Below are 14,062 nucleotides of genomic sequence, written 5' to 3'. Positions count from 1 at the left end.
GTCGGGTTCTCAGGTGGGCGTCCAGAAGGACGGCCTCGATGAGTCGGGTTCTCAGGTGGGTGTCCAGAAGGACGGCCTTGACGAGTCGGGTTGTCCGGCGGGCGTCCCAGACGATGACCTCGGCGAGACAGGTAATCCGGCCGGTGTCCCGTAGGACGGCCCCGGTTAGTAAAGATGTCTGGCGGCCGGCGGCGGAGCAGGTCTCTCGGAGGCCGGCGGCGGAGCAGGTCTCTCGGAGGCCGGCGGCGGAGCAGGTCTCTCGGAGGCCGTCGGCTGAGCAGGTCTCTCGGAGGCCGGCGGCGGAGCAGGTCTCTCAGAGGCCGGCGGCAGAGCAGCAACCTCGGAGGCCGTCGGCAGAACAGGACCCTCAGGAACCGACGCCTGGAGAGAGAGAGAACAGAACCTGCCGCCGGACTAAAGGCTGGAGACAGCGCCGGACTAAGAGCTAGAAGAGGCGCCTGGCTACAGAGTTCAGGAGGCGCCTGGCTACAGAGTTCAGGAGGCGCCTGGCTACAGAGTTCAGGAGGCGCCTGGCTACAGAGTTCAGGAGGAGCCTGGCTACAGGCTTCAGGTTCAGACAGCCCCTGGCTACAGGCTTCAGGTTCAGACAGCCCCTGGCTACAGGCTTCAGGTTCAGACGGCCCCTGGCTACAGGCTTCAGGTTCAGACGGCCCCTGGCTACAGGCTTCAGGTTCAGGAGGCCCCTGGCTACAGGCTTTTGAATTACCCAGACTCTTGGAAACCAGGAACCTCAGAAGGAGCCCCTCCAGTACCTCCGACAAAGACAGCCTGTTCAGCCACTTAGATAATTGGCTGTCTAGCCGAAGGTGCAGGGGCAAGAGCCTCAGAAGAGGTCCGGAGACCTCTAAGTCTCCATGGGGCTCTGGGTGCTTTTCTTCTCGGCGAGACCCTCGACGCTTCTTGTCTTGACGAGACCCCCGACGCTTGTCGTCTGGACGAGGGCCACGACGCCGCTTGTCGTCTGGACGAGGGCCACGACGCCGCTTGTCGTCTGGACGAGGGCCACGACGCCGCTTGTCGTCTGGACGAGGGCCACGACGCCGCTTGTCGTCTGGACGAGGGCCACGACGCCGCTTGTCGTCTGGACGAGGGCCACGACGCCGCTTGTCGTCTGGACGAGGGCCACGACGCCCAGTGTCCTGATGATCCCCAGAGTTGCGGCCTGGAAGAGGGCTCGTCTGAACCCCCTCCTCTTGGTCCAGTGGTAGACCCTCCTGGGTTCCCACGTCGTAAACTGGCGGCAGACCCTCCTGGGTTTCCACGTCGCAGACTGGCGGCAGACCCTCCTGGGTTTCCACGTCGCAGACTGGCGGCAGACCCTCCTGGGTTCCCACGTCGCAGACTGGCGGCAGACCCTCCTGGGTCGCAGCGTCTTGGGCCGGCTGCGGAGACTGTGCTGCATTAAAGCTGCCGGAAGCTGAGGTAGAGGGCGGGTCCTCCAGGACAGACTCGGGAGCCGAGGTGTCGGCCGGACCCTCGGGGACAGACTCGGGAGCCGAGGCGTCGACCGGACCCTCGGGGACAGACTCGGGAGCAGAGGCGTAGACCGGACCCTCGGGGACAGACTCGGGAGCTGAGGCGTCGGCTGGACCCTTGGGGACAGACTTCGGTTGGCTATAGAACGCTTGGAGGGCTGACCTGTAATGCTCCTCCACCTCCTTTAATTTCTGCTCCAGCTCCTCTGAATATTGGCAGAAGAGAGCCTCCCTAAGGTGTTTAATTAAAGGGGCAAATGTCCTTATCTTATTTTCCAGGGCCAACTCTTCAGCGTCTCGGACTCCACCAGGAGGCGCTGTGGGCTGCTCAGCTCTGGGGAGCACAGGACTCTGTTCTGTCGGGCAGGAAATGGTCATAAGATCGGTGGAGGCAGTTAGCCGAGATGGAGTCTCAGCTAGTAACGACCACTGAGGCGATCCAGCTGCTCGTCTGCATTTGCGACGACGTGTATGCTGCGGGAGAGTGCTGCTGTCACTGAGGTGACGTCAGGGACCGACTCCAGGAGGACATAATGCCAAACGGGAACCCTCAAACGTCGATCCCACTTGAGGGATCAGAATTGCTTCAGCCCGCGGCAACCTCTGCGGCTCCTTACTCGGAGGGATTGACAGAACCGACTCCAGAAAAAGGTCTGGACGGATCTCCCGTACTACCTCTGCATCCACCTCAACAAACAGGTCCAGGTCAGGATGGAAAGGCTCTGGGGGAGACAAACTAGAGGCTTGAGGTGAGTGATCAGCGTGAGCCGGCATGCTGGGAGAAAAAAAAACGGCTCACAAAGCATAGCTCCTGAGCGGAGATAACGTGTCAGTGACGGGTTAATGTTGATGCCTCTGGTTCGTGCCAACTGGCTCTGCTGCTTGTTAGCCGATGAATCCATGTTTAAGGCCAGATCATTCTGTTACGAACGGAACTGAACGGGTGGACTCAGTATTCAGGCTAACAAGCAGAGATTTCAGGTTCAGATGTTTTATTGCTCTCAGACAAGCAAGACAGGAATAAGTAGGCTCAATGGTCAAAATGGCAGTCCAAAAACCGGTACAGAAAAAGCAGTCCAAAACAGGCAGAGGTACAGACTGGGATAAAGCAAGCTCGGATAATCCTGGGACAGAATCTAGTCGGTAAAACGGTAAATCAGTCAGACAGGGCAGGAAAAACAGGTTCAGGGATCAGGCTGGCTCAGAATCAAAAAACACTCGGGTTTGCATCTACAGGTCAGTCAGAAAAGAAACGCTGGAACAAAACTCACCAAGTGGCTCGAAAATGATCTGGCCTAGAACTGAAGACCGAGGCAGAACTATATAGTGGAGTACACAGGTGAAATGGAGTGAAAACTAATTATAGGGAAGGCAGGTGAAACTCATCAGGGCAAGAAAGCTGACAGATTGCTGAGGGGAGACCAAACAGAGCTGATAAAGTGACAGGTGGAAAACAGGTAACCTAAACAGAACATGTCTAAATCAAAACCAAACAAGAAAGACCCCAAAAGCAGAAACTTAACTAATAAATCTGATAACATAAACCAAGACAAAACCCAAATCGTGACAACAACAAGTCGTAGGCATTGTTTAGATTCCAAAAATAAACAAAAAAAAAAATGCTCTAATTCACCCGTTTTGTCACGGTGGTACTGTTTTTGCCTACCACCGTGACCCGGATGTAGCGCGGATGTAGCTCGTGACGTCACGCGTGAACTGGTCTATACACCTATGTATAGCAGTGTGTAGCAGGGGCAAAGACTCCAGGAGCCCCAAAGCCATTCATTTTGGCGATGCTGATTGGCCAAATATTTATAAATTTTCCCTAGTAACAGTATACAATTGGTTATTTCGCTACACTTGTGGGGCTCCTTGAGTGACAGCCCCAAAAGTGTTGAAGAGGAGAATTTGTTAGCAGAGTAACTTACGCAGACAACAGGGAATACTGTTTCACATTCACCAGTTTCTTTTGGACTGGCACATTTTATTTAAACAGACACATGTGCATTCATTCAGTTACTAATTACACTCAGTCACATGACATACACTCTGCAATATGATTGCTTGATTCCAAACTAAAAAATAAAAACAAACAAATCAAATATAAATGAGAGCGCAATATTTATAAATCTCAATTTCATCATTTCAATACAAAATTCATACACCAAACATAAATGAGTTAAATTTCATTAACTTGAACTTTGTTGCTGGTTTTGTTAACACATTCGCAACCATATAATCAGTTCGACAGTATTCCAGATTAAGTCTGCCCTCTTTTATTACCGATCTCACAAAATTTAATTTAATGTCCACATGTTTACATGTTGTCTATACACAGGATCTTTTGCTAAAGCAATGGCATGCTGATTGTCCACAAACACTCTCGATTCATATTTCTGACCATCAATGTTTTCTAACAATTGGTATAGAAATAAACATTCCTGTACAGTTGAAGCTAAAGCTATAAACTCTGCTTCACAAGTCGACAGTGCAACAGTAAGCTGCCTTCACAGAGAAGATGTCCTGTGGATATGTAGGGATGTACACCGCGTTCCTTAGCATTACTTTGAAACGTCGTCCAGTAGCTTTTAGCTACTCCGTTGCACCTCGTACCGTCAGCCAATTCCACACAGTTTGTGTCGGCTTGGAAACTGCTGTCAAACCATCAAAACTTTTTGATGTCTGTGGTGATGTGTGAAGTTGCACCTGCATCCACCATTAGGCCTTTTCTTTCATCCTTATGTCTCCTCATCTCAGCATCACTTGCCCGAAAAACATATTCCTTATCATCCGGCTCCTCTGACACTTTTCTTGCTCTATCCCTTGGTTTTCTTCTCCTGCAGGTTGCATCACAGTGTGTAGCACTTTTACATTGACTGCACCATTCTTTACGTCTGCACATGCTTGCTTTATGGCATTTTGTGCCCCACCTGTAACAAATAATGACTACTTGCAGCTGCACAATCATCCAAAGTAACTTTGGTTCCCCTTCCCAGCTGTGCTCTTGCCTTCATTACGTTATCCCCAGAAGTAGTTGTCCGCATATTTTCAATATCCTCATAACTTCGAAGTCTTGTTTTAAATTCGGCAAAAGTCATTTTAACATCACTCTGAGTAATAGTAAATGGCTTAAATGTTTCTGAAAGTCCTTTCAAAATCATTGCAATCAAAAGTTTGTCACTCAGATTCTCACCTGCATTCCTTAAAGCAGTGATTGTAGTTTCAGCTCTGATGACATATTCCGTAACACTCTCACTCGGCAGTTTTTGCAGTGAGGTTAGCTCTGTATACAGGCTTATTACCCGGGGCTTCCCTTTTCCAGTCTAATATCCACGTAGAATCTGCAGCGCTGCACGTCTGTTGGTGGAAATGCACTGTTAAATGAGAGTCAATTGGTAGAGTCAGTTAGTAGAAGTGTTTTAATAATTCTTATTACATGTAGCCACGTACTATTAGGTAGAAACTGACATTAATAATACTTTTAAAATCTATATATATTTTGACTTTTCCCCTCCACATCTAGGAAGGGCGGCGCCCGAGCGCCCCCTTATGGGCCAGCCGCCACTGCAAAAGAGGAAGCGGGTACTTATTCTTAACCGTGATCTGACTTAACCCCCGGTAATCGATATATAGCCGGAGGGATCCATCTTTCTTCCCCACAAAGAAAAAACCCGCACCTAGAGGAGAAGAGGAAGGCCGAATTAATCCAGCCACTAGAGACTCACCAATATATTTCTCGAGCGCCTGACATTCAAGATGTTGTACAAGTGGCTGGAAGGCAGTGGAGCACCAGGTAGCAGGTCAATAGCGCAGTCATAGGGGCGATGCAGAGGGAGAGAGCACGCCTGAGTCTTACTAAAAACCAGACGGAGATCATGATACTGCGAGACAAGTCAATCTCATCCCCCAGTTCGGGGGAAGAAGCAGGCGGATGAGAGACTGGCCGAGCCGAGAGCAAACACTGAGAGTGACAAGCGAGAGACAAAGACTCCAGCCAAGATTCAGCCCAATTTAAATGTGGGTTATGAACGGATAACCATGCCAAGCCTAAGACCACAGGAGAGCGTTTTACCGGGAAAATAAAAAATGACAGCTGTTCAATTCAATTCAATTCAATTTTATTTATATAGCGCCAAATCATGAAACATGTCATCTCAAGGCACTTTACAAAATCAAGTTCAATCATATTATACAGATTGGGTCAGATTATACAGATTGGTCAAAAATGTCCTATATAAGGAAACCAGTTGATTGCATCAAAGTCCCGACAAGCAGCATTCACTCCTGGGGAACCGTAGAGCCACAGGGAGAGTCGTCTGCATTGTACATGGCTTTGCTGCAATCCCTCATACTGAGCAAGCATGAAGCGACAGTGGGAAGAAAAACTCCCCATTAACGGGAAGGAAAACCTCCGGCAGAACCGGGCTCAGTATGAATGGTCATCTGCCTCGACCGACTGGGGTTACAGAAGACAGAGCAGAGACACAACAAGAGAGACAAAAAAGCACAGAAGCACACATTGATCTAGTAATCTGTTCTACATTAGATGGTAGTAGCGGGTGAGCCGTCTTCTCTGGATGATGTCACAGTTAACAGAACGCCAGACCAGGTGTACCTACTATGAAGAAAAAGAGAGAGAGCAAAAAGTTAAAAGCTGAAATGACGACAGTCATTTCAATGTAATACAATGCAAAACTGGAGAACAGTAGACTGAAGAACAGTAGAAATCAGTAGAGTGAGAAAATTAGACCCTGATGTCCTCCAGCAGCCTAGGCCTATCACAGCACAACTATAGAGATAGCTCAGGGTATGAGCCACTCTAACTATAAGCTTTGTCAAAAAGGAAAGTTTTAACATTAGTCTTAAAAATAGATAGGGTGTCTGCCTCACGGACCAAAACTGGGAGTTGGTTCCACAGGAGAGGAGCCTGATAGCTAAAGGAATCTGCCTCCCATTCTACTTTTAGAGACTCTAGGAACCACCAGCAGACCTGCAGTCTGAGAGCGAAGTGCTCTGTTAGGAACATACGGGGTAATCAGAGCTCTGATATATGATGGAGCTTGATTATTAAGGGCTTTATACGTTAGAAGGAGAATTTTAAATTCTATTCTTGATTTAACAGGAAGCCAATGAAGGGAAGCTAAAATTGGAGAAATATGATCCCTCTTGTTGATTTTCATCAGAACTCTTGCCGCAGCATTTTGAATCAGCTGAAGACTTCGAACTGCATTTTGTGGACTTCCTGATAGTAAAGAATTACAATAGTCCAGCCTTGAAGTAACAAATGCATGGACTAGTTTTTCAGCATCACTCCTGGACAGAATGTTTCTAATTTTGGCGATATTCCGGAGGTGAAAAAAGGAAACTCTGGAAATCTGTTTAATATGGGTTAAACAGCTGTTCTCTGTGATTACCGGTTACTATTATCTCCAGAGGCTTAGTTTGGTGGGTGATGAGGGTTAATTTCTCCTCATCCAGAGCAGACACCTGGAGAGGTGTGGAGAGCGGCACTCTCCGGATGCAAAAGTGATTTACTAAACCCGAGTCGATCAGGTTAAAATCAGAACCTGAGTCGATGAGGGCTGAGGCATCGATACTATCCTGACCAAAGACCAAAGTAACCGGCAGACAAAGACGGGACGGAGACGAGTTCAAAACAGCTTTGGGGAACGAAAAATTACTCCAGTCCGCCGCCTTCCCCGCTATTGGCGACGGACCCGATCTTTTGGCCGCAACGGACAATTCTTAACAAAATTACCCTCACCCCCACAATAAAGGCACTGATTCTCAGAATACCGTTGTTGACGCTCTTCATTAGTTAAATGAACACGACTGAACTGCATAGGTTCAGGAAGTGAAGGCGGTGAAACTAAAGGTCGCTGAGTAGCGGACCCCTGCACCGGTGGACCCGCGGACCGTAGGGGTCTCTCTGTTTGTCCTCGGTTCTGGCTATGTAGTCGGGTATCCAGCCTGATAGCTAAAGCGACCATGTCCTCAAAGGAGTTGGGTTCCTCCAGTCTGGCTAGTTCGTCCTTTAAATTCTCGTCTAACGCCTGGAAAAAGACTGCCTTTAACGGCTTGGCCTCCCAGCCAGCGGCTGCAGCAAGAGCACGAAATTCTACCGAAAAATCAGAAACACGTCGCCCCCGCTGTTTTACGAGAGCAGGGAATGGGATAATTGGACCGGGTCCAATTCAGCAGAGAAAACAGTCCTCCATCCATCCATTTTCTGACCCGCTTAATCCCTCATGGGGTCGCGGGGGTTGCTGGTGCCTATCTCCAGCGTTCACTGGGCGAGAGGCAGGGTACACCCTGGACAGGTCGTTAGTCTGTCGCAGGGCAACAGACTAAGAAAACAGTCCTAAATTCAGTAATTAAACGAACGCCTGACAGTCCGAAAATCCGAAAATCGGGCTTCAGCCCATCTCAGAGCTCTACCGGTTAAGAGCCGAAGAACAAACAAAATCTTTGACTGATCAGTGGGGTAAGTTCGGGGAGCACGGTTGAAAATTAGATTACATTGGAAGAGAAATCCCCCACAATCTCCACTTTCTCCTGAGAATTTCTCAGGAGCTGGAGACGAGCCTTCAGAGAGCGGAATCTGATCGGTGTCTTCAGGTGTTTGAACTGCGGGGGGCAGGATCTCCGATGCCTGAGAGAAACAGAAGCCATCAGCTGACTGAGCTGAGCGGTGACTAGTTGGAGTTGTTCTTGTGTCGAATTTAACGCTAAACCTAACCCATTTAATTGTTCTTGCTGCCCGCCTAGCTGCCAACCGATTGTATATGCTGGGCTTTGATGGCCAGAGCCTTCTTCTGTCATGGTTTTTATATGTTTTGCCCACATGCAGACACAATACGGAAGACAATGCGCAGTTTAAGATCCATCCATCCATCCATCTTTTTCTGCTTATCCGGGGTCAGTCGCGGGGGTAGCAGCTTCAGTAGGGAGGCCCAGACGTCCCTCTCCCTAGCCGCTTGAGCCAGCTCCTCCGGGGAAATCCCAAGGCGTTCCCAGGCCAGCAGAGAGGCATAGTCCCTCCAGCGTGTCCTTGGTCTTCCCCTGGGCCTCCTCCCGGTGGGACGTACCCCTTACCAGGGAGGCGTCCGGGAGGCATCCTAACCAGATGCCCGAGCCACCTCAACTGGCTCCTTTCAACATGGAGTCCTCCCCGGATGACTGAGCTCCTCACCCTATCTCTAAGGGAGAGCCCAGATACACTACGGAGAAAACTCATTTCGGCTGCTTGTATCCGGGATCTCGTTCTTTCGGTCACGACCCAAAGCTCGTGACCATAGATGAGGGTAGGAACGTAGATCGACCGGTAAAACGAGAGCTTTGCCTTTTGGCTAAGCTCTCTCTTCACCACAACGGATCGGTACAGCGCCCGCTTTACAGCAGACGCCGCACCAATCTGCCTGTCGATCTCCCGCTCCATCTTCCCCTCATTGGTGAACAACACCCCAAGATACTTGAAGTCCTCCACTAGGGGGCAGCACATCCTCCCCAACCCGGAGGAGGCACTCTACCCTTTTCCGGTTCAAGACCATGGTCTCAGATTTGGATGCACTGATTTTCATCCCGGCCGCTTCGCACCGCTCTAGTGAGAGCTGTAGATCATGCCCTGATGAAGCCAATAGGACCACGTCATCCGCAAATAGCAGAGACGCAATCCTAAGGCCACCAAAACGGATCCTCTCAACACCTTGGCTGCGCCTAGAAATTCTGTTCATAACTTTTATCGGTGACAAAGGGCAACCTTGGCGGAGTCCAACTCTCACCGGAAACGAGTCCGACTTTCTGCCGGCAATGCGGACCAGACTCTGAGACCGGCCATACAGAGACTTGACAGCCCTTATTAAAGGGCCCCATATTCCATACTCCCAGACTACACCCCACAGGATCCCTCCAGGGACACGGTCGAATGCCTTCTCCAGATCCACAAAACACATTTAGACTGGTTGGGCAAACTCCCATGCCCCTTCCAGGATCCTGCTGAGGGTGTAGAGCTGATCCAGTGTTCCACGGCTAGGACGAACACCACACTGCTCTTCCTGAATCCTGAATGAGATTTGACTATCCAACATACCCTCCTATCCAGGACCCCTGAATACACCTTATCAGGGAGCCTTAAGAGTGTGATTCCTCTGTAGTTGGAACACACCCTACGGTCCCCCTTTTTAAATAGGGGGACCACCACTTCAGTCTGCCAATCCAGGGGAATTTCCCCCGATGTCCACGTGATGCTGCAGAGCCGCGTTAATCAACACAGCCCCACAGCATCCAGAGCCTTAAGGTACTCAGGGCGAATCTCATCCACGCCCGGGGCCTTGCCACCGAGGAGCTTTGTAACAACCTCGGCAACCTCAGCACCAGAGATGGGAGAACCCGACCCAGAGTCCCCAGGCTCTGCTTCCACAATGGAAGACGTGTTGGCGGGATTAAGGAGGTATTCGAAGTATTCCCCCTACCGACGCACGACGTCCCGTGTCAAGGTCAGCAGCACACCACCCCCACTGTAAACAGTGTTGGTACTGTACTGCTTCCCCCTCCTGAGACGCCGGATGGTGGACCAGAATCACTTAGAAGCCGTACGGAAGTCTTTCTCCATGGCCTCTCCGAACTCCTCCCACGCCCGAGTTTTTGCCTCGGCGGGCGGCTCGGCTGGTCGCCGAGGCAAAAACTCGGGCGTGGGAGGAGTTCGGCTTCGACTGCTGGTACACATCAGATGCTTCCGGAGTCCCACAGGCCAATAAAGCCCGGTAGGACTCCTTCTTCAGCTTGATGGTTTCCCTCACCGCTGGTGTCCACCAGCGTGTTCGAGGGTTGCCGCCGCGACATGCACCGACAATCTTGCAGCCACAACTTAGACTTGCTGCCTCAACAATAGAGACGCGGAACATGGTTCACTCGGACTCAATCTCCCCCGCCTCCCTCGGGACGTGTTCAAAGCTCTTCCAGAGGTGGGAGTTAAAGCTCCATCTAATGGGCTGCCACCTCGATGGGCTGCCCCCTTACCGTGGTGGAGGGGTTTGAGTGTCCCAATGATCCTAGGAGCTATGCTGTCAGGGGCTTTATGCCCCTACTAGGGTCACCCAAGGCAGACAGGTCCTAGGTGAGAGACCAGACAAAGAGCAGCCCAAAAACCCCTTATAATGAATACGAACAATAGACGTTGTGTTCCCTCGCCCGGACGCGGGTCACCGGGGCCCCACTTTGGAGCCAGGCCTGGAGGTGGGGCACGTTGGCGAGCGCCTGGTGGCCGAGCTTTTTCCCATGGAGCCTGGCCGGGCTCAGCTCGAAGAGGAAACATGGGTCCCCCTTCCAATGGGCTCACCACCTGTCAGAGGGGCCTAAGGGGTCGGGTGCATTGTATACCGGGTGGAAGTAGAGGGCGGGGACCTTGGCGTTCCGATCCTCGGCTGCAGAAGCTGGCAGTTTAAGATGTTTTATTTAAATTCAGACTACAGAGATCGATACTGCTGATGGGATCTGTCGAGGTCTGAACGTCAGTGCAGGAGAAACTGTGGGAAGAAAAGGAGAATTGTTAGGAGAGATCGAACCAGAGAGAAATCTCCAGAAGCCTAGCTGCTGTCCATTTAGTTGGGCAAACCTAACCTGGGAAGTAGTGACAAGGGAACTCTGAGACCGAATGCTCACGGTGGATAGTTGGTGGCTAGCGGCTGGAGGGCGGACTGATGGTAAGAGGGCGAGGGCCACGAGTGAGCCACGGCAGGCAGGGGTGACAGATGGAGCAACCAGAGTGCGGAGGAACCAGCAGATTCCAGGGAAGGGAACCTCAGGCCCGGCTTGGTATCACCAAGTAAGAAAGAGGGGAAACGCCAGAGCAACATCTGAGCTTCAGGGATTCTTAGAAGCTAACCAGCGTCGAGTGAAGTGGACGTTTCCACTTACTCCCGACATGCTAGCACGACTCACGGCATTAAATTAACTGGCTGGTGTATCTGATTTGTCCGTTTTCGAGCGTCGAGTGACACGTCAAGGCGGGTGAGTAGTCCAAACACAAACTAAGAAAAAGCAGGAGATCCAAAAATTTGTCAGATTTCAGAGATACGAAAAAACTCACAAGTTCAGATTTCCAAGATCTGGTCAGAGGCCACGTCGTACCACGACTGGGTAAGGCTCTGGCGTCTTCCATCGGTCTGAGCCTTCCTTAAGACGCCAGTGAACACTGCTCCAAACGAGCCGCAGGTGTGGGCCACGCCCCCCAGCCAACTAGAACCACCTGTGGAGCAGAGTTAGAACACCGACCAAACAGAGAACCCTGACACTAAACAAATGTGTTTTCAATCTTGAATTCAGGCTGTATCATTACATGGATTTTCCTCGCTTCCACCAATAGCTTGGCCCTCAAGCAAAGAAGATTGTGACTGATCTCTTCTACTATGTTATATAGCATTTCTTTGGAATTATCTAAGCCCTGAAGGTGTGATGTGGGATGTGTGTAGCACCAGAGCCTGCCCACTTCCTGTAGTCTTGGTCTCCCCCTCATCTGGTCTCCAGTCAGGGTCATCTTATTTGGTCTTCGTCTGCTTCTTTCTTGCCGATTTACAGCTGCTTAAGATGTTTTATTTAAATTGTGAGTGGTAGCTATTTCAATCTTCATTAAAACAGTGTCTCTGTAGTAACAACATATCTTAAAGGGATCATGACAACAAATTTCATTTTTCTCTGGTTTTGAGGATATAATTTGATCTGTTGTGCACTGATGAGGACGTGTGAATGTTAAGAGTGAGTACCAAAGGCCCTGCTCATGTGTGGTCAGCTTTATTTCTTTGCTCAAAAAGAGACAAATCAGACAATAGTTTAACTTTCTATGTAGGTTATCTTTCTCCGTAATTGTTATTTTCAAATTAGAGCATACCATAAAGCAAACAGCCTTCACCTCCCCTCCTCCCCCAGCTGATACACAGGCCGGCAAATTTAATGGCATGAGTCGTGCTAGCATGTCTGACTGCTCCACTTAAGAAGAGGATGACTACTAAAAAGAGGAGCTGTTACGTCCGAGGGTGCTCAAAAATCGATGGAAGTTTCCACTTACTCCCGACATGCCAGCACATCTTATGCCATTAAATTAACTGGCTGGTGTATCTGATTTGTCCGTTTTTGAGCGAAGAAACAAAGCTGATCACACATGAGCAGGGCCTTTGGTGCTCGCTCTTGACATTCACACAGCCTCAACAGATCATATCATATCTCTGATGGTTTTCAACCATTTTATTTGTCTTTTTGTTTCTTTTGTGTGTACATAGTTCCTTAGCTTCTTTTTATCTTATTTTGCTTAATAGTTTTAGTTAAGATTCACTAGCCTAGTAGAGAGGATTTGTTGATTGAAATTTAGTGTTAATTCAGATAAACAGCATTCTATAGAGGTGTTCGCCAGATGTTCATTTAATTTCTGTTAACAAATTCTTGAATTTGAAGAGAAGTTGTCACTCATTTATACCATATGTGTCCAGAATTTGTTGTTAAAAGAATGCCAGGGCTCAAATTACCCTTTCAACTATTGTCCTAATATCAGCTGTTTGAACGGATGTTCACCGGACAACACCTAACAGACCGAGAGTTTTTTATTAAACATTAAACGACTTGAAACAGTGTGTAATAATAGCACAACATATGTATGTATAGGTAACAAACTAAAGCTGAAGGGATCTTCAACCTTACCTCCAACCTTTAGAGAACAGTTCTGAAAGTTTATCAGACAGAAAACACATAATTTGGAATATTTCCCCAACCAGTGTGTTTTTTCCTCCCCAAAGAGAACTTGGATGAACTTTAGGAATATCTTTCTGATTCAAAGCCAGAATAAGTATTTGGCTGATTTTTGGAGGTTTTCTTAACATGCTATTATTTGTTGGGAAATACGTTTATGTATGTTATACCCTTTAGAGGTTCTGTGCGTTTATAATTTCGTTGTGCATGGTGTACTATAGTGAGTTAGGCCTGTGAGTTACATAAAAATATGGCACTTCTTTATGGGAATGTCCAAACATTGTTAAGAACTTAGTCACATAATATACCTGGAAACACCAGATTGTTAGCCCTTTCTTCTAGAGCTGAGCTGCCTCTATCTGAAATAGGCTTCTCCTTTTTTCATTCAGAACAACAAAGTACTAACTACTAATCTGTGACTAAATGGGTGCACTAACATTGATATATTCTGTCAGACACACGGTAACAGACTGTATATAATTAAAACCTTCAGCAAACAGTAAAGCTACGGGCCGAGTCATGAGAATGTCCAGACACTGCTTCCTATAAGCACCTAAAGTTTACTATGAAAGCATTTCATTCACAGATTTCTCTCAAGAGAATATCTAGTTAGGTGGCAACTACTTTTTAATGTTTTTTTTTTCAGTAACCTGCATCAAACCATGCTGTGTGACATAATTGTTGTCCAAGAGCAATTTCAGTTCCAAATAGGCCAAAATGTAAAGATGAGTTAATAAAGTCTGATAGTTCTTGAATACAGTCATTCTGGTTGGACAGGGACCTGCCGTGTTTTTCAGAGCATCAGGGTGGTAATCACTCCCTCGAATTAG

At 48.8% G+C, this 14,062-nt stretch overlaps 1 long non-coding RNA gene across 1 annotated transcript; it reads right to left on the bottom strand.

The window, feature by feature from the left end:
• Positions 1-3,439: 3,439 nt before the first annotated feature.
• On the bottom strand, positions 3,440-12,247 carry LOC118561287. The gene is made up of 2 exons (XR_004929920.1): positions 11,584-12,247; positions 3,440-4,870 (listed from the first exon to the last, which is right to left on the bottom strand). It is a non-coding gene; the product is annotated as an uncharacterized LOC118561287 (long non-coding RNA).
• Positions 12,248-14,062: the final 1,815 nt, after the last annotated feature.

This window comes from Fundulus heteroclitus, unplaced genomic scaffold, assembly GCF_011125445.2.
Source record: "Fundulus heteroclitus isolate FHET01 unplaced genomic scaffold, MU-UCD_Fhet_4.1 scaffold_60, whole genome shotgun sequence".
Lineage (NCBI taxonomy): Eukaryota > Metazoa > Chordata > Actinopteri > Cyprinodontiformes > Fundulidae > Fundulus > Fundulus heteroclitus.
The sequence above is the reverse complement of the archived record's forward strand: the minus strand, read 5'-3'. Positions and strand labels throughout refer to the sequence as shown.